The following is a 20,615-nucleotide window of genomic DNA, read 5'->3' on the forward strand; positions in this document are numbered from 1 at the left end:
TCATCTGAATCCGACTGCAAGGGTCCTACGTTTGTCTTCACTAACCTTTTTCTCTTCACATATTTATAGAAGCTTTTGCAGTCAGTTTTTATGTTTGCAAGCTTCCTCTCATACTCTATTTCCCCCCTCTTAATTAAACCCTTAGTCTTCCTCTGTTGAATTCTAAATTTCTCCCAGTCCTCAGGTTTGTTGCTTTTTCTAGCCAAATTATATGCCTCTTCCTTGGATTTAACACTATCCTTAATTCCTCTTGTTGCCATGGTTGAGCCACCTTCGCCGTTTTATTTTTACTCCAGACAGGGATGTACAATTGTTCAAGTTCATCCATGTGATCTTTAAATGTTTACCATTGCTTATCCACCATCAACCCTTTAAGTATCCTTTGCCAGTCTATTCTAGCCAATTCACGCCTCATACCGTCGAAGTTACCTTTCCTTAAGTTCAGGACCCTAGTTTCCGAATTAACTGTGTCACTCTCCATCTTAATGAAGAATTCTACCATATTATGGTCTCTCTTCCCCAAGGGGCCTTGCACAACAAGATTGCTAATTAGTCCCTTCTCATTACACATCACCCAGTCTACGATGGCCAGCCCTCTAGTTGGTTCCTCGACATATTGGTCTGGAAAACCAACCCTAATACACTCCAAGAAATCCTCCTCCACCGCATTGCTACCAGTTTGGTTAGCCCAATCAATATGAAGATTAAAGTCGCCCATGATAACTGCTGTACCTTTATTGCACGCATCCCTAATTTCTTGTTTGACGCTGTCCCCAACCTCACTACTACTATTTGGTGGTCTATACACAACTCCCACTAGCGTTTTCTGCCCTTTGGAATTCCGCAGCTCCATCCATACCGATTCCACATCATCCAGGCTTATGTCCCTCCTTACCATTGCATTAATTTCCTCTTTAACCAACAGCGCCACCCCGCCTCCTTTTCCTTTCTGTCTATCCTTCCTAAATGCTGAATACCCCTGGATGTTGAGTTCCCAGCCTTGGTCACCCTGGAGCCATGTCTCCGTGATGCCAATTACATCATATCCGTTAACTGCTATCTGCGCAGTTAATTCGTCCACCTTATTCTGAATACTCCTCACATTGAGACACAGAGCCTTCAGGCTTGTCTTTTTAACACACTTTGCCCCTTTAGAATTATGCTGTAATGTGGCCCTTTTGCGTCCACCTGTGAGGGCAGACGGTGTCTCGGCGTAATGTCTCATCCAAAAGCCAGCATCTCAGAAACATAAAAAATAGGTGCAGGAGCAGGCCATTCGGCCCTTCGCATCTGCACCGCCATTCAATATGATCATGGCTAATCATGCAACCTTAGTACCCCACCCGTGCCTTCTCTACATACCCACTGATCTCTTTTGCCGTAAGGGCCACATCTAATTCCCTTTTGAATATGTCCAACGAATTGGACTCAACAACTTTCTGTGGTAGAGAATTCCACAGGTTCACAACTCTCTGGGTGAAAAAAATGTCTCCTCATCTCGGTCTTATATGGCTTACCGCTTATCTTTAGACTGTGACCCCTGGTTCTGGACTTTCCCAACATCGGGAACATTCTTCCTGCATCCAACCTGTCCAGTCCCGTCAGAATTTTATACATTTCTATGAGATCCCCTCTCATTCTTCTAAATTCCAGTGAGTATAAGCCTAGCCGATGCAGTCTTTCCTCCTATGTCAGTCCTGCCATCCCGGGAATCAGTTGGGTGAACCTTCGCTGCACTCCCTCAATAGCAAGAACGTCCTTCCTCAGATTAGGAGACCAAAACTGCACACAATACTCCAGGTGTGGTCTCACCAAGGCCCTGTACAGCTGCAGTAAGACCTCCCTGCTCTTATACTCAAATCCCCTCGCTATGAAGGCCAGCATGCCATTTGCCTTCTTCACCGCCTGCTGTACCTGCATGCCTACCTTCAATGACTGATGTACCATGACACCCAGGTCTCGTTGCACCTCCCCTTTTATTAATCTGTCACCATTCAGATAATAATCTGCCTTTCTGTTTTTGCCACCAATGTGGATAATCTCACATTTATCCACATTATACTGCGTCTGCCATGCATTTGCTCATTCACCTAACCTGTCCAAGTCACGCTGCAGCCTCTTAGCATCCTCCTCGCAGTTCGCACTGCCACCCAGCTTCGTGTCATCTGAAAACTTGGAGATACTACATTCAATTCCTTCGCCTAAATCATTAATGTATATTGTAAATAGCTAGGGTCCCAGCACTGAACCTTGCGGCACCCCACTAGTCACTGCCTGCCACTCTGAAAAGGACCTGTTTATTCCCACTCTTTGCTTCCTGTCTGCCAACCACTTCTCTATCCACGTCAATACATTACCCCCAATACCATGTGACTTAATTTTGCACCCTAATCTCTTGTGTGGGACCTTGTCAAAAGCCTTTTGAAAGTCCAAATACACCACATCCACTGGTTCTCCCTTATCCATTCTACTAGTTACATCTTCAAAAAACTCTAGAAGATTTGTCAAGCATGATTTCCCTTTCATAAATCCATGCTGACTTGGACCGATCCTGTCACTACTTTCCAAATGCGCTGCTATTACATCTTTAATATTTGATTCCAGCATTTTCCCCACTACCGATGTCAGGCTAGCCAGTCTATAATTCCCTGTTTTCTCTCTCCCTCCTTTTTTAAAAAGTGGGGTTACATTAGCTACCCTCCAATCTATAGGAACTGAACCAGAGTCCATGGAATGTTGGAAAATGACCACCAATGCATCTACTATTTCTAGGGCCACTTCCTTAAGTACTCTGGGATGTAGAGTATCAGGACCTGGGGATTGATCGGCCTACAGTCCCCCTAACACCATTTCCTGACTAATAAGGATTTCCCTCAGTTCCCCCTCTCGCTAGACCATCGGTTCCCTAGTATTTTCGGGAAGTTATTCGTGTCTTCCTTAGTGAAGACAGAACCAAAGTATTTGTTCAAATGGTCTGCCATTTCCTTGTTCCCCATTATGAATTCACTTGATTCTGACTGCAAGGGACCTACATTTGTCTTCACTAATCTTTTTCTTTTCACATATCTATTGAAGCTTTTGCAGTCAGTTTTAATGTTCCCGGCAAGCTTATTCTCATACTCTATTTCCCCCCTCTTAATTAAACCCTTAGTCCTCCTCTGCTGAATTCTAAATTTCTCCCAGTCCTCAGGTTTGCTGCTTTTTCTGACCACATTAATGCCTCTTTCTTCGATTTAACACTTTCCCTAATTTCCCTCATTGGCCATGGTTGAGCCACCTTCCCTTTTTCATTCTTACGCCACATAGGGATGTACAATTGTTGTAGTTCATCCATGTGATATTTAAATGTCTGCCATTGTCTATCCACCGCCAACCTTTTTAGCATCATTCTCCATTCTATCCTAGCCAATTCACATCTCATACCGTCGTAGTTTCCTTTGTTTAAGTTCAGGACCCTAGTCTCTGAATTAACTGTGCAACACTCTCTCAGTACTACACTGGAGTGTCAGACTAGATCTTGTGCTCAAATGTAGGGAGTGGGCCTTGAACCCACAAGCTTCTGACTCAGAGGCAAGAGTGCTACTTACTGAGCCACAGCTGGCATGCAGTAAATGTGACAACGTAGTAAAACATCCCAAGGTGCTTCACAGGAGCACTGTCAAACACAATCTGACACCAAGTCACATAAAGAGATGTTGGGACAAATGACCAAAAGCTTGCTCAAGAAGGTAGGTTTTAAGGAGTATTTTAAACCAGGAGAGAGAGGTGGAGAGGTGGAGAGCTTTAGGGAGTGAATTCCAGAACTTAGGGCTTAGGTAGCTGAAGGTACGGCCACCAATGGTGCGACAATGGAAATCGGGGATGTAGAAGAGGCCAGAATTGGAGGGGAGCAGAGATCTCAGAGGGTTGTCGAGGGAGGTTACAGTGGTAGGATGGGGCGAGGCTATGGAGGGATTTGAACACCAGGATGAGAATTTTAAATTTGAGGCGTTGCTGGACCAGGAGCACAGGGGTGACGGGTGAATGGGACATGGTGCATGTTAGGACATGAGTTCTGGTTCAGCTGAAGTTCACCGCAGGTGCAGTGTGGGAGGCCAGCCAGGAGAGCATTGGAATAGTTAAGTCTAGAAGTAACAAAGGCAGGGACATGGGTTTCATCAGCAAATGGGCTGAAGCAGGGGTGGAGACAGGAGATGTTTCGTAGGTGGAAGTAGGCATAGAACTACAGAAACAAGAAACAAAATACTAAGCCAGTTTCAGAATCCAGGGCCTGGATTCTCCTCTGAATTACTACCCTATTTTGGAGCAGATTTGGGATGGTAAATGTAGTGTATGAATAAAGAGTCTGACCAGATACTGTGAGCTCAAAGTAAAGTGTGACCTTAGTCTTTTATTGCAGGTCTCCAGAGTGCCTCTCCAGCCTGTGAGGCCTCCTTAAGTACAGGTGCTCCCAAGGGATTGTGGGATCCCTTGAGACTCCAGGGGATGAGCCCACTGGTGGTTAAACAAGGTATTTACAGGTTTACATATATAACAACACTCCCCACCAAAGCCAATAGTGTAACTATTTACAAGGTGAGTCGATCTGGGGCCTTTCTTTCCCTGGTTGACCGTCTCGGTGCAAATGCTGGTTTTGGTAAGTCATTTGTTGGGCCCTCGCTGGGCTGCTGTGCAGCTGGCCTTGCTGGGCTGCCTGGTGTGTTGAGTCCTTCTGGGCTGCTGCGGGTGATGGGTTCTGCTTCGTGGTCAACCGCTGTGTCGGTTGCCACTGGTGTGTGTTTTGAGGGGTCAAAAAAGGTAGGGTCTAATGTGGGTTATTCTGGATAGTCCATGAATCTGAGTTTGGTTTGGTCCAAGTGTTTCCTGTAGATGAGTCCATTTGAAAGTTTGACCCGAAACACCCTACTCCCCCCTCTTTGGCCACGACAGTGCCGGGAAGCCACTTGGGACCTTGTCCATAGTTCAACACAAATACAGGATCATTAATCTCAATTTCGCGTGACACATTTGCGCTATCATGATATGTACATTGTTGAAGCCGCCTGCTCTCTACCTGTTCGTGTAGATCAAGCTGGACTAACGAGAGCCTTGTCTTTGGTGCCCTTTTCATGAGCAGTTCAGCGGGTGGAACCCCAGTGAGCGAGTGGGGTCTCGTGCGGTAACTAAGCAGGACTCGGGATAGGCAAGTCTGCAGTGAGCCTTCAGTTACCCTCTTCAAGTTCTGCTCGATTGTTTGCACTGCTCTCTCTGCCTGACCATTGGATGCTGGTTTGAACGGGGCAGATGTGACATGTTTGATCCCATTGCGGGTCATGAACTCTTTGAACACGGCACTGGTGAAACACGGCCCGTTGTCACTCACAAGGACATCAGGCAGGCCGTGCGCGGCAAACATGGCCCGCAGGCTTTCATTGGTGGCAGCAGATGTGCTTGCCAACATTATCTCACATTCAATCCATTTGGAGTACGCATCTACAACCACTAGGAACATTTTTCCCAAGAACGGGCCTGCATAGTCGACACAGGTCCTAGACCATGGTTTGGAGGACCAAGGCCATAAACTGAGTGGCGCCTCCTTGGGTGCATTGCTTAACTGTGAACATGTTACATTTGTGCACGCAGGACTCTAAGTCTGCATCGATACCGGGCCACCACACGTGGGATCTGGCTATCGCTTTCATCATTACAATGCCTGGGTGGGTACTGTGGAGATCACTAATGAAAGTGTCCCTGCCCTTTTTTGGCACCACTACCCGATTACCCCACAGGAGGCAGTCTGCCTGTATAGACATTTCATCTCTGCACTGCTTGAACGGCTTTATTTCTTCCTGCATTTCTAATGGGACACTGGACCAGCTCCCGTGAAGCACACAGGTTTTTTACTAAGGACAGTCAGGGGTCCTGGCTCGCCCAGGTTCTAATCTGTTGGGCGGTAACAGGTGATTGCTCACTCTCGAATGCTTCCATTACCATAACTAAATCTGCGGGCTGTGCCATTTCCAGCTCCGTGGTGGGCAATGGCAGCCGACTGAGAGCATCGGCACAGTTTTCTGTGGCGGATGGCGTAGTTGTATGCAGACAATGTGAGCGCCCATCTCTGGATGCGGGTCGATGCATTCGTATTTATCCCCTTGCTTCCAGAAAAGAGGGATATCAGTGGCTTATGGTCAGAGTCCTAGAAACGACCACAGCTCCGTCACATTCTGTGGCCTCAGTGCGTTCTCGATTGCCTCCGTCTTCGAATCGATGGGCCTGATGCCGTCCGCCGCGATTCTTCACCCCAAGAACTCCACTTCAGGTGCCAGGAAAACGCACTTCGAGCATTTTAACCTGAGCCCCAAACGATTAAGCCGACTAAGAACCTCCTCCAGGTTCTGCAGGTGCTCGCCGGTGTCCCAACCTGTAACCAAGATGTTGTCCTGGAAGACCATGGTGCGCGGGATCGACTTCAGCAAGCTTTTCATGTTTCTCTGGAATATCGGCGCAGCTGATTGAATCCCAAATGAGCATCTGTTGTAAATGAAGAAACCATTGTGTGTGTTGATGCAGGTGAGGCCCTTCGATGATTCCTCCAGCTCCTGCGTCACATAGGCCGAGGTCAAGTCCAGCTTCGTGAACGTCTTTCCTTCCGCCAGCGTCGCAAAAAGGTCATCTGTCTTTGGTAGTAGGTATTGATCCTGCAGGGAGAAACGATTGATAGTTACTTTGTAATCACCACAGATTCTGACGGTGCCATCTCCCTTGAGGACTGGAACAATCGGACTGGCCCATTCATTGAATTCGATCGGCGAAATAATGCCCTCTCGTTGCAGCCGGTCCAGCTCGATCACCACCCTCTCTCTCATCATGTACGGCACTGCTCTCACCTTGTGATGGATGGGTCGTGCCCCCGGAATTAGGTGGATCTGCACTTTTGCTCCTTGGAACTTCCCGATGCCTGGTTCGAACAGCGAGGGGAACTTGTTTAGGACCTGGGCACATGAAGTGTCGTTGACGGGCGAGAGCGCTCGGACGCCATCCCAGTTCCAGCGTATCTTCCCCAGCCAGCTCCTGCCAAGCAGCGTGGGACCATCGCCCAGTACCACCCAGAATGGTAACTTGTGCACCACTCCATTGTAAGAGACCTTCACAGTAGCACTGCCGATTATGGGAATCAGTTCCTTTGTGTAAGTTCTCAATTTAGTGCGAATGGGAGTCAGGACTGGCCTTAAGGCCTTGCTGCACCACAATTTATCGAAAGTCTTTTTGCTCATAATGGACTGGCTTGCGCCCAAGTCCAGCTCCATTGACACTGGGAGTCCATTTAATTCAACCTTCAGCATTATCGGGGGACACTTTGTGGTAAATGTGTGCACCTCATATACTTCTGCCTCCTCGGTCTAAGGCTCTGGTTCGTCATGATCTGCCGTGGATCTGTCCTCTTCTGCAACATGGTGGTTTGCAGGATTATCAGGGTTTGCAGCTTGCCTGCACATACATTGGAGTTGTCCCATTGTTCCACAGCCCTTGCATACGTATCCTTTTAAGCGGCATGAATGGAAGCGATGATCACCCCCGCAGCGCCAACAAGGTGTTAATGGCCTAGCATTCATCACCCTTAATGGTGGACTCTGAGACATCTGTGGACGTGCAGCTGCAGGCATGTGAGGCCTGCCCTGTACATTACGATTTGAAAACAACATTACTTTGTTCACAGTACTTGTAGCAGCACTCATGTGCTGAGAGATTTGTTTGGTATTGTCATTGGTGGCGATGAATGCCTGGGCTATCGCTATGGCTTTACTCAAGGTTGGGGCCTCTACAGTTAAAAGTTTGCAAAGTATTACTTCATGGCCAGTGCCAAGTACAAAGAAGTCCCTGAGCATGTGCCCCAAATGTCCTTCAAATTCGCAATGTCCTGCAAGGCATCTTAGCTCGGCGACATAGCTCGCCACTTCCTGGCCTTCAGACCTCTTGCACATGTAGAACCGGTACCTCGCCATCAGAATGCTTTCCTTCGGGTTAAGATGCTCCCAGACAAGTGTGCACAAATCATCATACAATTTCTCTGTGGGTTTCGCTGGAGCAAGCAGATTTTTCATGAGGCCATACATTGGTGCCCCGCAAACGGTGAGGAGAATTGCCCTTCATTTGGCAGCATTTGCTTCTCCTTCCAGCTCATTGGCCACGAAGTATTGGTCGAGTCGCTCCATGAAGGTTTCCCAATCATCTCCCTCCGAAAATTTCTCCAGGATGCCCACTGTTCTCTGCATCGTTGCGGTGGGGTTCGTCATCTGTATCTCGTCGCCAGTTGTAGTGTATGAATAAAGAGTCTGACCAGATACTGTGAGTTCAAAGTTAAAGTGTGACCTTAGTATTTTATTGCAGCTCTCCAGAGTGCCTCCCCAGCCTGTGAGGCCTCCTTAAGTACAGGTGCTCCCAAGGGATTGTGGGATCCCTTGGGACTCCAGGGGATGAGCCCTCTGCTGGTTAAACAAGGCATTTACAAGTTTACATATATAACAGTAAACAGGATAAAATTAATGCTTAAAGGCTAGCACCTCCAATCCACCACAAAAAAAATACATTTGCATTCCCATCACAAAAACCTGTCAGAAGCCCTTTTTGCCCCATTTAAATAGGGTCAAGTTGGTATGGTTACCTCCTCCACCCCATTGCCTCCTTTATTGCCCAGATATTTACCACCACTAAATGAGTGCGAGTAAGAACTGATGCAAGGTATACCTGAGATGGATATGACATAAGTAGGCCATTTTGTGTGTTGCTACTGAAGGTTGGTGTTTCCTTGTCTGCATAGCAACTGTTTTAGTGTATTGGGGGGTTGAGCAGAAATGTTGCTGTTACTTTTGCTCAGCTCTGCTCAAAGTCCTGCTTCGCACTCCACACACAAACCCTGAATATCCTCGGCCTTTCTGCCGTGGTGCTGCCGTAACTTCGAGGGAGTTGTGGTAGGAATGGCGGCATTGGAACGGAAAGTCTGAGGAAATTCAGAGCCATGGTTTTCTCAATGGGAATATTTTGATAGAGGAGGAAGGTGAATACATCGAAGAGGCTAGGTTGCAGAGTCCAACAGTCAGCCATCACTGAAGGTATCACTTCCCTACACTCGCTCGCCAGCACATACTGGCATTTTGACCATGAAATAATATCGAGAGATTGTAAAAACATTGCTATACTTTGAGATAGCACATGAAGCTGAGCCTGCATGCAATGAGCTTTGTCCAGCCTTTATCACACCTTTGCCCAGCTTACCTCCAAACTCACCATCTCCTACTGACTGTCCTGTATATCAGCCGACTAAGCCTAACACGTTCTCATCCTGCGGACTCGGTGTTCCGTGATGGTGGTGCTCCCCCAGTTGTCCTTCTGTGGTCTGCTTGTATGCCATAGATTCCATTGGTGGCAGAGAAGAATATATTACAGGCCTGTGATTGTCAAGGAGACATGTCCTGTATGAGATAATATATGCCACGGTAATGAAAGGTGAATGGTGGAGCAGACTCGAGGGGCCAGATGGCCTACGCCTGCTCCTATTTCTTATGTTCTTATTTTCTCATGAGAGTGTGGTTTTAAGTAAATGCACTTGAGTGTTTGGCAAGGTTGCCCTTTACAGAATGGATTTCCATGATATCCAGGTACTGGGAGAGAAAGAGTATGATGACAACAAAAATTTCCATTTATTTAGCCCCTTTAATCTCAGTAGAGTGAGTGAAACTCGATGTGTATTGGCACCAGAGCTTTGACTTACCTTGGCCCACCTCGTAAGGTCATTGAACCTCTTCCTGCATTGTCTGGCAGTTCTTGGGATGGTGAAGATTGCACTGACTGCCTCTGCCACCTCCTTCCAGACAGCCTGCACCACTCTATTATGGAGCCTCCTCCCTCAGTGATTTAAGAGAGTCCTCACTTTTGCCAGCTTAACCTCTACAGATGCATCAGAAAATCTAAAGGCCCTTCCAACTGCTGATCCTTCTGCCAGTTCCTGAGAAATGATGTTGCCCTTTAACTGGATGCAGGGTTTTATAGGGTGCGCCAGAACTTTATTTCTCTCCCTCTCCCGTAGTGTTAAACCATTGAAGGATGGTTTTCTGGCTCCGGGGCTAATGACGGCGAGCAGCAAACTGCACACAGGTTAGTAGCAGTAGTTTCACACTGGCCAGCATTGGAACTCCATTGCAATTCTGCTGTTGAGGAGAATCCAAGCTCAGGTCTCCTAAACACAAGTACTGGTTCATTCCCACCTTCCACGGCAAGAACAAAGGACGCTCAGGGGACAAATCAGGTTGGATAGATTTCAGAATCTTCAGCAGAGGAGGATTGTGCTCCCCGCAACTTATTGATAAAATCGATCATTAATTAAGGAACTGAAATGTTGAGAAATTTGGGATAATTCTTACAGGAGATCACCAAAAATGATCATTTAATTATTAATGTGAGGATCCAGGAGTCAACGTTGTTTATATACTGTGGGTTATCTCAGCAATATGTTTAAATACTTTCATACTAATACTTGATCAGATAGTGATCCAGTTCTTTGTAAAGGGGTTAATTGGTGTTGCAATGCAGAAAGGGTACTGCAATATAAGTCCATCATTTGAAGTGTATATAAGCATGCCTTCATCAAAATACTGTTGAAATTAGAATGCGGAAAACATAGAATACCTATTTGATACAGTCATGTTCATCCTTTGAATTATGTGCTTATTCCTCACACTGTAGCAGCAGGACCGAGCTTGATAGATTCTGCAGCAATCACTTGCACACACGTGAAAGTGTTGTTGCAATGTTGCAGGTCAGTCATTCTTCACAGTCTTTTAATCCCTTGTTGTGAAATGCCTCAGGGCCTGTGTCATTACAATCGTTCAGTTTGACTTGAAACTAAACTGCAGGGATGGATGAGTGAGTTTGAATGAATATCATGTAAAGAATGAAGCAAACTCTGCCAGATAGGAACTTTATCTTTCTTTTTCATCCGACATCCTTCGTACATTGTCGAAGCGGACCATGGTAGTGCAAAGTTAGGAGGGGGGGGGGGAGTTCTTTTGTGGGAACTAGAGCACGGGCTGACACGGCTGATTTTCCAAAAGCCATTGCTGTCTGGATTTCAGGGCATCACACAATGTGAATGTGTGACAACTGCTCTTTATATGTAACAATAGGTTTTTCTATGTTTGAAACACCTGTAACAATGTTTTGAAAGATGATGTCTATGTGGGAAGCTCGAGGCAAGCATTCATGCGCGTTCCGAGATCTGTTGCTGTTAGCCTGATCAACTATCAATCCCAGCATATACCTGTGTGTGCAGTATATGGAGCGTGGTACAATTGGCCGCAGGACTGGCCAATCACAGAGCGTGCCAGGACTTTGCTGTTCGTCAGCCCCGCCCCCATCAATGGAAAATCACAGAAAACAAAAACGCTCAAGGACATTGTTTGAGGAGTGATTGGATTTTCTTTTGTACATCACGTCGTGAGCATGAACTGTACAACTTTTTCAGAGGTAAATTGGAAAGCAAAAAAGTGTCACTATTATATATTCACTGATGCCCCACAACTGCAGTAAACGAGCTGAGGGGCAGAAAATCAGGGAGTCTGAAAAGGCTCTGACGAGGATTTAATATCTTGCAATTATTTACGTTGATATGAACAGCAGAGGTTCTGAATTCTGAGTATAAACGGTAGCAAGTTCTGGAAGGACTGTACCATTGTTCAAGTTTGGAAGGACGTCCTGAATAAAAGGGTGGCTGTAGAAGAATTTATTTTGGTATACTAAGTACTTTTGCAGAGGTATTGGATCATGAAAGGAAATGTGAAAATATTCATCTTTTCTCAGGTTTTATATAATCTTTTGACTTCACTGTAAAAACCCACATCCTACACCAAAAAAACTGTTTCCCATCTTACTTACATGAAGAGATTAACGGGCCAGAATTGTCCCTTTCTATAAGGCCTGTGACCGCCTGAAACTGCCCGTCCTCAGTTTTGGAGCGGTGTCGGGATCGCCCTGCCCCTTTTCCCGCCACGTCGTGCCAGCGACCCCTTACTGACCAGCGGTAACCCCTTCCCAAAATTGCCCCGCGGAAGCGCCAGTCGGTGCCCCCGGCAGCCACTCTGTAGCTTGGCGGTGCAGCCGCCCTTAAAGGGGAGGTGTCGCTGCCGGTGGCTCCATATTATTTTATTTTGTCAGCCGACAGCCAAGTCAGCCCGACAATTATGCCCCCCGGGTTCGGCTGGGCCGCCAAGAGGCGGCTTGGCACACCCCCTCTTGGGTGCCAGGCCGCTGGCCTAGCAGAAACCTTCCCCTGGTGACCTAGTGTTTGCCATTGAAGTAGCTGCAGAGTTCGCAGCGGTCCTCCCCCGTGACACGCCAGCGCGATGACATCATCAGCGCGGCGCTGGTGACTTGGAACGTCAGCAACTCTGACCCGCCCTCACTTCTGGCTCGCCAGTGGCAGCTACCGGGATCCAACCGCACTTCCGCCCCTCTCCCTACACCAACATCGCTCCGACCAAAAACATCAACCAAAAAGCTGAATTTCTCCGGATTGTCGGAACCCATCATCATAGGCAGTCCCTCGGAATCGAGGAGGACTTGCTTCCACTCCCAAAGTGAGTTCTTTGATGGTTGAACAGTCCGATACGAGAGCCACAGACCCTGTTACAGGTGGGACAGACATTCGTCGGGGGAAGGGGTCGGTGGGGCTGGTTTGCCGCATGCTCCTTCCGCTGCCTGCGCTTGGCCTCTTCATGCTCCTTGCATCGAGACTCGGATGGACTTTCTCCACCTCGGGCGGTCTGCGGCCAGGGTCTCCCAGGTGTCAGTGGTGATGTCGCACTTCACCAGGGAGTCTTTGAGGGTGTCCTTATAACGTTTCCGCTGCCCACCTTTGGCTCGTTTACCATGAAGGAGCTCCGCATAAAGCATTTGCTTAGGGACTCGCGTATCTGGCATGCGAACTATGTGGCCTGCCCAGCGAAGCTGATCGAGTGTGGTCAATGCTTCAATACTGGGGATGTTAGCCTGGTCGAGGACACTGATGTTGGTGCGCCTGTCCTCCCAAGGGATTTGCAGGATCTTGCGGAGACATCATCGGAACACATCAAGAGCGGGAGGTGTGGCTTGTTTCGTGCGGTGGGCAATTTCGGCCCCTAATTGTCCACATGAATATGGTATCTTAGGGAATAAATGTATTTATTTATTTAACTGTGGTGGGTAAGGAAAATATTATTTATTCGTTTTATCATTAAATGAATAAATAATATTAACCAGGAGCAATGCCATTGGATATCGTTTGTAATCATTCAATAATGAGGCTAATTCTCAGTCTTAAACCTGACCTTCTCCTGGAGCAGTGGATCCCATTCCCCAAACCTGTTGGCTGATGGTCTCGCTCAATAATTGCCAACTTATTGCCGCATCTTCCAAATTATGAGAGTCGGGTTGACCTTCAGAATCAGTGAAATGATCTAAACTATTTATAAATCCTCGAAATAAATCAGAGCTGTTTTTTAATGCAAATCTCTGGACAGATTTGAATCCCCACTGTGAGAAATAATTGTACTATCCAATCTTTTTGCGATCAAAGAATACTGCAGTTTAAAATAATCAAGGTAGACCTTAATTGAAAGCTGAAATCATTATCAAACAATTACAACAATCACACAGGTGTCTCATTTTCCTGGCTTTATTTTGTTTAAGCACAGAAGGCAGTTTGTCTCATGCATAGAAAGGGTGTTTTTCCGATTGAAGTATTTTCTTTTGGCCCTTCAGGCTTTGTAGTTTGCAAAATAGATCTGCAAGGCAATATATTTTTGATTAAGTCTTGTTTTCATGCCAAATATACCAGAATTCAACAACATTGTTCAGATTGCGGAGTTTCTGCTGTTGTGAATCAATCTGTAATTCTGTGGGTCGGTTTGTGGGTCGGATTCATTGCCAGAGTTGGAGGCAGAATGCAATTACCCGTTTCGATTCCGAAAGAGTCTGAAGTAATTGTCCAGTATTGTTAAGATTATGCACTTGGACTGGTGACCAAACGATTTATATGGTACTACACCAGTTGGGTCAATTTGTGTTATTGTCTCAACTGCAAACCTGCTTGAAATAAGCCAAATGCTTGCTTCTAATTTAAATGGTTTTAGCATCTGAGACTTTTCAAGTAAAAAAGGGCAGGATAGATGTTAGAGGTGGAGATAAAAACACCTGTTTCATTCAAAGAATTCAATGATAAGGCACTTTCAAATCCCCAAAATTAGACATGTTGAAACAGTATCGACTAATGCGAGGATGTGTTTACTCACCAGGTTCATTCCTGCTCTGTGGTCCGCCATTGAGTTTTTTTATCGGCCTTTCCTTCAGGTTTTGAGGAGTAAAAGTGTGATGGAAATTGAGGTTGTTGCATTTCTGATGCCACCGTGTCCATTATTGTTCTAGCTTCAATTAGCTAAAAACAATGGTCTCTGGAACTGCTAATAAGCAATCAAAACCCATTCTTTTGAAACTTCAAAGATAAAAGACTTGAGGAAGGAGAACGAAGTTAAATAGAGAGACTGTGTTTTATAAAATAAATAAAGTACAGTATCAAGTACGTTAGATTGTAGTGGGGAAATAAAGCTTGAATGTGAAGTTTTAAAATAGGAGCGATAAAATAGGCATGGCGAGCCGGGAGAAAAGGCATGCAGGGGTAAGTGTTTTAGATTATTGTTGGAATTAAACTTGAGTTTTAGGTATGTTTTCTGTTTTGGGGTAATATTACAGTGATAATGCTACTTCTGATATTTGAGTAAGAATATGAGTATTTATTTTATGTATATGAACTGAAAATGGACAAAAGCTATCCAATGCAAAGACACAGTCCATTTCCCTAGACTTCCAGTGTAGGATTAATGAACGATAATAGTTCCAACTAATTAATATTGAGGACTAAAGCAGCATTTACACTAATCGCATTGAAGAATGCAGGTGCTATGTATCTTGGCAGAAATCTGTATCCATTTACCCAACCAATACAGAACAGCACCTCCGGTATCCATATGGAGTGTGGGGCGTCTTCTTAGGAATTATATTTTTTTCACAAGATGTGTGAACATGGCACATTGCTTGATTACATCAGTCCATTTTCCCAGTTCCTAGCTGTGCGAGTTTCGTTTTCTGTTGGTCTTGCACTGCTGAATATATGAGGCATGAGATCTGACATAAGCCGCTTTTCATCCTCCTTCTCTCACAGGGTCCGGGGTTCACTCTCACTGTAGTTGTAGCAGTATTAACAAAGGTTTAACAATCACACTACACATTACCAGTTCAACTATTTTAGTTGTGCACTTAAAACAAATGCCCCCTGCAAGGGGGCTGACATAAGCATTCAGCTTTGAGGAATAACAGCTGTTAGAACATCAATCACAGGTAATATCATCATCAACTTAAAAACTTTGTGGCATGAGCAGTCAAGTATCCTCTGCCACTCTGCCCTATATATTTCCTTGTTCTGTTCCATGCCCTTACGTCTTCTATCAGTAGTATTATTAATAAATAATAACAGGAAGGGTAATGAAAGGTATACCGTGAATACACAGCTCCAACCATGATCAGGTCAAGAAGAAAAACAAGATGTAGGATAGGTGAAGATGGCCATTTGTATGAGAGAGACTGAATTTCAATTAAAGAATGAAGAAGGTCATACTAACTATAAGACCTTATTGTTCAATTATTACTCCACTTACAAACGAGAGCCATGCAGGATCTGGTAGTGGAACTGTGAGGCCCTATATCTTTCTGTTTTGGAACATAATCCAAAATTGCAAACACAAAGATGGATATTATCAACTCACGATCTCTAAGCGTTGCCTCACTATTGATTGGTGCAATGTTCGAATAATTTGACTTAAAATGCATCCAAGTACTTGCTAAGCCTTGTTGATAACAGCTTCACATTAATTGCATGCTTTCAGGAAATTTCTGGCAAATCCTGTTCTTTAATGCCTTTGATAAGGTTTGCACAGAACGGTCTCAAAAGGAGATTGAGTATACTAGGCCTATATTCTCTACAGTTTAGAAGAATGAGAGGTGATCTCTTTGAAACTTCCACAATTCTTACAGGGCTTGACAAGGTAGATGCAGGGAGGATGTTTCCCCTGACTGGGGAGTATAGGACTAGGGATCATAATCTTTGAATAAGGGGTCGGCCATTTAGGACTGAGGAGAAATGTCTTCACTCAGAGGGTGGTGCAGCAAAATGGAGTTGAGGTAGAAGATCAGCCATGATCTTATTGAATGGAGGAGCAGGCTCGAGGGACCGAATGGCCTACTCCCGCTCCTATTTCTTATGTTCCTATATTCATAACCTCCCGTCACCCCAAAATATTTACAGATAGAATTAATTTTTTTGCGAAAAGTATCAGTTTGGATAGGCCAGCTCTTTATTGGAATCTTAACTATGTCTTCCCTGTGAGGATGTGCATTTTGTCCAATTCTGCAATCAGCTGTTCTATTTCAAAATAGGATCCCTTCATCTGTGCATCTTTCCTATTTACAACCTTACACTTTCCCATGATAAAAGCCACCCACCATTTCTTAGCCTATCCCTTTAATTGCTTCAGGACCTATTGAACATTATCAAACCCAAAGTGTGCTCCATCTGCAATAACCTGAACCCACCTGTTTGCCCAGGTTCAGGTTATCATGTCCGCAATGTACCCCCAGTGCAGGTTTGCCCCCTGGCAGGGAATTATAACCAGAATCAGGTTGTGCAAATCCACCCTCTATTGCAGGCCTAAAATCGAGAGAAAAAATGCGCACTTACCATTCCCTCCTGTGCCCTCTTGAACTTCCGATTCTGTGATGAAGATTCCCGGGCAGCGTATGACGTCACACCGCCCAGGAACGCAGCGCACGCGAAGCCTGTGGCTTCTTTCGCAGTCTGCCCCCGCCCACAGGAGCTGTCAAAAGGAGGCCACACCACCGATTTTTTTTTTAATTTTCAGTGCTGCAGCTGCTGTAGAGATCACTACAAGGCTTTGAAAGGTGAGATTTTTCAATGATTTTTTAATCTTTTAGAATAGTTTAAAGATTGTCTAATTTATTTTAAACATTTTAACAGTTTTAAACACTTTAAAAGTTAATTTTAGCAATATAAAGACTGTTAAAAACTTTTAAAATAATCTTTTAATTAAGTTTATTGTCTAAACCGACCATTGCTTTAATTTTGGGGAAGGGCACCAGTAAATGGGGCCAACTTGCAAATGATGTTTCTGAGTGAAAGAAGGTCAGAATATTTTCTCGGGTTAAAAATAGAAATAAGCAGCTTCCCCTGATGGCTGAGTTGGTAGATGCTGGACCACGCAGACTAGGAAGACCAGAGAATTATACCTGGTCTATGTTAAGTTAGCTGAGGCCAGCAGAAAGCTCGAGACACCAGACCAGTATAGTATAAACCATTACAGAAAGCACCACCTACTTTTGCTATTGAAATGTTTCCATTCAACACGCAGCCTTCAAAGCAGCTATAAAGGACAATCTCAAACAATCCTTCCATCTACAGTGCTGGTGTCAGGCTTAAAAAGTAAAATTCCTGTAACGTACACCAGTGACCTGGTTCCTCCAGCACCTCTGCACACACAATGCAGGCCGTATGCCTGCTTTATCTTGCACAGAACTTTTGTGCTCTAATCCTGGGCAGAAGATCTCTCAAAGTTGGAATTTTGCGCGAGAACTCATAGTTCTCTAGCGCATGGGGAAGACCGGTCGAGCTCCAGCTTGACAGGTTGGAAAAGCCGGTTTTCAATGCATGCGCATTGCGCGCTGAAAACCGGCTTTTCTGATGCCTTCCCGGGTCTGTAGAAATTTCGTACGGACCCGGGACATCGGAATTTCTATTTCATTGGGTCAGTTGCAGCTACAATGATCAGCCACGGTCATATTGAATGGTGGTGCAGGCTCGAAAGGCAGAATGACCTACTCCTGTACCTATTTTCTATGTTTCTATGTTTCTATGTACAATAGTACTTAAATAGCACAAGCTGCATGCTCAGTGATACTATGGCAGTGACTACTGGCAAAGTTCAGTCAGTATTGAAACCAAACTAATTAGAAGTTATACTCAGAACTTTGGCAGTTTTTCAATCATTTCTCATAGAATACAGACCAGCATCTCTCTTATGGTAGTATAGGGTTTTCAAATCGTTATAGAAGAATCACAGCTGAAATTCATTGTAAGAAAATTTAACAACAAAGTATTTCTTTCACAGGAACAATGGGCCCAAGTTTCCACACGATAAAAAACGGGCGCCCCTCTGAGCTGGGCGCCCGTTTTTCGCGCCTAAAACGGCGCCTAAAAAAAAAATCGCGATTCTGGAGCGTTCTGCAGCTCCTTGTCTGCCTGGCGCGGCGCCCAGGGGGGCGGAGCCTACACTCGCGCCAATTTTGTAAGTGGGAGGGGGCGGGTACTATTTAAATTAGTTTTTTTCCTGCCGGTAACGCTGCGCGTGCGCAGTGGAGCGTTCGCGCATGCTCAGCGTGAAAAAAACATTGGCACTTGGCCATTTTTGTAGTTCTTTGTAGCTGTTTAATTTTTGAACATTTTTTTAATAAAAGCACATTAGCACTTGCAGCCTTCTCACTGTCTCCTCCCCCCCCCCCCCCTTGCGGGAAGAACGGGCGCCTACTACCCCCCCCGCGGTAAGAACGGGCGCCTCCTACCCCCCCCGCGGGAAGAACGGGCGCCTACTACCCCCCCCGCGGTAAGAACGGGCGCCTACTATCCCCCCCGCGGTAAGAACGGGCGCCTCCTACCCCCCCCGCGGGAAGAACGGGCGCCTCCTACCCCCCCCGCGGGAAGAACGGGCGCCTACTACCCCCCCCGCGGTAAGAACGGGCGCCTCCTACCCCCCCCGCGGGAAGAACGGGCGCCTCCTACCCCCCCCGCGGGAAGAACGGGCGCCTACTACCCCCCCGCACCCCCCCCCCCGCGGGAAAGAACGGGCGCCTCCTCTCCCCTCCCCCCCCCCCCGCGGGAAGAACGGGCGCCTCCCCCCCCCCCCCGTGGGAAAGAACGGGCGCCTCCTCTCCCCTCCCCGCGGGAAAGAACGGGCGCCTCCCCCCCCCCCCGCGGGAAAGAACGGGCGCCTCAGGCTGACTGCAGAATTCTCCCTGCCTGAAGCACTTTCACACAGGTAGGAAGATGGTTTATTTAATCTTTTCTTTGCTTATAAATGTTTATTCAGGTTGGATTTATTTGTATAATATTTGTAGAAGTATAAATAAGGATTTATTGTAGAATTTAATGAGTTCCCTTCCCCCCCACCTCGTTCTGGACGCCTAATTTGTAACCTGCGCCTGATTTTTTAATGTGTAGAACAGGTTTTTTCAGTTCTACAAAAATCTTCACTTACTCCATTCTAAGTTAGTTTGGAGTACGTTTTCACTGTGAAAACTTTGAAATCAGGCGTCAGTGGCCGAACACGCCCCCTTTTGAAGAAAAAATTCTGTTCCAAAGTAGAACTGTTCTACCTGACTAGAACTGCAGAAAAAAAAATGTGGAGAATTGCGATTTCTAAGATAGTCCGTTCTCCACCAGTTGCTCCTAAAAATCAGGCGCAAATCATGTGGAAACTTGGGCCCATAGTGTTAGCTCCAGCAGTGGGGATCAATGTAATTATGCTGCATTCTAGAGAGCAGAACACTACTCTATAGAAGATATCAAATGAATCATGCTGTGATTTAAACAATGAGTACCCAATCGTGTAACATGAGCAGTATGTTTACATACGGTTGGATCTGTGAATTGCGGAGGAATTTAGGGAGGGAATTCCGGGAGGATAGAAGAGAATAGACAGGAGCATAATGGTCTATCACTATCTAATATGTTGGCACTGACCACAGGGTCACACCTGTGCAACCCTGGAATGGAGCACCACAGTTTCCACTACAGCAATATGTGTCGGAGAGCGAACAATCTCCATTGTCTATAACCATCACTGTGTATTAGGGATGGTTTTCTGGACCAATATGTTGAGGAACCAACTAGAGGGCTGGCCATCCTAGACTGGGTGATGTGTAACGAGAAAGGACTAATTAGCAATCTTGTTGTGCGAGGCCCCTTGGGGAAGAGTGACCATAATATGGTAGAATTCTTTATTAAGATGGAGAGTGGCACAGTTAATTCAGAGACTAGGGTCCTGAACTTAAGGGAAGATAACTTTGATGGTATGAGACGTGAATTGGCTAGAATAGACTGGCGACTGATACATTAAAGGGTTGACAGTGGATAGGCAATAGCAAACATTTAAAGATCACGTGGATGAACTTCAACAATTGTACATCCTGTCTGGAGTCAAAATAAAACACGGAAGGTGGCTCAACCGTGGCTAACAAGGGAAATTAGGAATAGTGTTAAATCCAAGGAATAGGCATATAAATTGGCCAGAAAAAGCAGCAAATCTGAGGACTTGGAGAAATTTAGAATTCAGCAGAGGAGGACAAAGGGTTTAATTAGGAGGGTGATAATAGAGTATGAGAGGAAGCTTGCTGGGAACATAAAAACTAACTGCAAAAGCTTCAATAGATATGTGAAGAGAAAAAGATTAGTGAAGACAAATGTAGGTCCCTTGCAGTCAGAATCA

The sequence above is a fragment of the Pristiophorus japonicus genome, chromosome 17 (assembly GCF_044704955.1).
Source record: "Pristiophorus japonicus isolate sPriJap1 chromosome 17, sPriJap1.hap1, whole genome shotgun sequence".
Classification (NCBI taxonomy): domain Eukaryota; kingdom Metazoa; phylum Chordata; class Chondrichthyes; family Pristiophoridae; genus Pristiophorus; species Pristiophorus japonicus.